At 48.4% G+C, this 2,500-nt stretch overlaps 1 protein-coding gene across 1 annotated transcript in view; it reads right to left on the bottom strand.

Moving 5' to 3' along the window:
• The window catches only part of LOC101845775 (pro-neuregulin-2, membrane-bound isoform), a 133,305-nt gene extending 132,761 nt beyond the window's left edge, over positions 1 to 544 (bottom strand). The window contains exon 1 of the mRNA XM_035970152.1: positions 1 to 544. This exon is cut by the window's left edge and continues 540 nt beyond it. The gene's annotated coding sequence lies outside the window, so the exon portion shown is untranslated.
• Positions 545 to 2,500: the final 1,956 nt, after the last annotated feature.

The raw sequence follows: 2,500 nt of genomic DNA, 5'->3' as shown, positions 1-2,500 counted from the left end.
TGGAACTGCTAAAACCGTTGAGGATGCTGTTGATTTTGCTGCTGCTGCTGCTGTTGCTGCTACCTCTGCTGCTGCTGTTGCTGTTGCTTTTGAAGTTGCGTTTGCTACAATTGCTGTTGATCCTGTTGGTGCAACTCGGAATTAAGCCGTTGTTGTTGGTGGTGTTGCTGTCATTCGTTTTTCTGTTGTCATAATAATTATTATTACGATCCGTGTTACCCCCGTGGCAGCAATGAGGGCAGACAGAGTCTCTGAAGCAGTCACTTTTACTGCTGCTGTTGGTGTTGTTGGTCGTGGTGTTGTAGTTGTTGTTGGTGGTGGCGGTGGTACTTGTGGTGGTGGTGGTGGTGGTGATCGTGGTGGTTTTCTTGGCGCTGTCCACCGCTACGTCGCCGAAGGATTGTCCGGCGGCGCAGTCGGTAGAGGCCAACAGATGCACGTCTTGCGCAATGGTGGACGCCCGGGCGGGTGGAGCACACCGGCTCACCCTGACTGAGGCCTGGGGACACAGGGTCGGGCCTGGGGGCGGGGGGACGCGACTAGCCAGCGGTCACTCAGCTGGACAGTGGACAGACGAGCGAGGGATGACCCCCACTACGTCAAGGGGAAACAGATCCCACCCGACTTACCGTTTAGAGAGGGACGTACACACGCTGTGGCCACGGACCACACAAGCATCATCATAATATCCGTTAGGAAAAAAATGAGTATAAAACAATCCTGGGAATACTTTCTCTGAATGAATAGTGCGACCACAAGACACACAATAACCTTGATGACCCTAGACACTAAGACAACAGCAGTCTTTTGTAATCCAGAATTATAATCGAGATGAGGTGTAGTGACAACACACCGGTCATGAATGGATTGAGCAGAGGTACACACTTGTTCACTCTCAGCACACCTGGGAAGTTTATTCGGCTGTGTCGCGAGATAAAATAAAAACCTATTTACCTTGACAAATCCGGGTCTAACTGACAAAATATCCCAAGTCGTGATTACAATTCTCACAGCCGATTCTGTGACACTCTTACCAAAACGTATTTCCTACACGCTGTCACAGATCCGTATTCCTTACACCGCCTCAAGAGAAGAACGACAGATCGGCACAATATGAAATACAGCGATGAATTACCAACTGCCTCGCGAATAAATAATAAGTATACACTGCCGCACACTTCTGTTCCTTTTTGCGTCCTTTATTTCTCAAAAGAAAAAAAAAAGATGACGATGTTCTGTTCCCGTTCCTCTGCTGTCGTGTCGTGGTGTTTCTTCCTTCTGTGTTGTCCTGTAATAATTCCACCACTGTTGATTCCCCGTCCAGCCGATCAGAGACGGACCAGCGTGAACGAACGGTATGATCAATGCCGATAACACCAGCCGCAAGATCCGCGGCTGTCTTGAAGCGTGCAGCAAGCGGAAAGTAGACCGCGTGCGTATACACCGGCGCCCTCGCTCTCTCTCTCTCTCTTCTCTCTCCCTTCTCTCTCTCTCTCTCTCTCTCCCTTCTCTCTCGTTCTCTCTCTCCCTCTCCCTATCACCCTCTCTTTCTATCTATCTCTCTCTCTTTAACTCCCGGGCGGCGGGCGGCGCGCAGTGTCGGTCGCTCGACTGTGGTGGTGGTAGTGGTGGACAAATCCGGATAACCTATCCGGATAACAGGAAAATTCTCAATGAAACGTTATTCAAATTCAGACTCTTTTATCTCTCTTTTGTTACCTGTTTGCCGAAGTGAGTGCATCCATTTTTTAAAAGTAATTCTTATCCGTTTGACGAAGTGGTTATTTTATTGCCGAAGCAGTTACAACAAATTAATTGACGAGGAGGTCATTATCATCATCCAGTGCCAGATCTGCGAAAGACATCGGCGATCATGGTTCTCCATTCATTACTTTGCTCGGATGCTCCCAATAAATCTACGTTTTCCTGATCTTTCCCAGTTACTTATTTGTTTAGGTTTCCTACGTATGTTGTTCTGTGCATCGTTTGCCCTTAATTTTGCCAGTGAGAGCTAAATGTTCAAGACCCTTATGTCTATTCAGGTGTCCCAAAACTGCATTTGTCGTTTCCTGATTGTTTTCAACACTAGCAATAATATTATCCGGATTTTGTGAAAGCGGCTCATTGGCCAGCCCTAGTGGTAGTGGCGGTGGCGGTGGTGGAGTGTATTGCTCTGTGCATTGGCTCCGTGAAGAGCCGCTATGGTGGTGGATGTGTGTGGGGGGCGGACCTGCCCGGTCATGTAGCGTCGTCTCCACTCCGTCCCGGCGAAACCCTTGAGAGGAGGGAGTTTGAGAGTTCACGGTGTCGAGAGGGCCGCCCCAACTTTGGCGTAAGCGCAGTCAATAAAAAAAAGTAGTAAGACCTCACCTCCTCCTCCTCCTCATCAAGTGGTGTAAAGCTACGTACCAAACTTTCTTCTTCTTCTTCTTCTTCTTCTTCTTCTTCTTCTTCTTCTTTCTTCTTCTTCTTCTTCTTCTTCTTCTTCTTCTTCTTCTTC

Source organism: Aplysia californica, unplaced genomic scaffold (assembly GCF_000002075.1).
Source record: "Aplysia californica isolate F4 #8 unplaced genomic scaffold, AplCal3.0 scaffold00226, whole genome shotgun sequence".
Lineage (NCBI taxonomy): Eukaryota > Metazoa > Mollusca > Gastropoda > Aplysiida > Aplysiidae > Aplysia > Aplysia californica.
The sequence above is the reverse complement of the archived record's forward strand: the minus strand, read 5'-3'. Positions and strand labels throughout refer to the sequence as shown.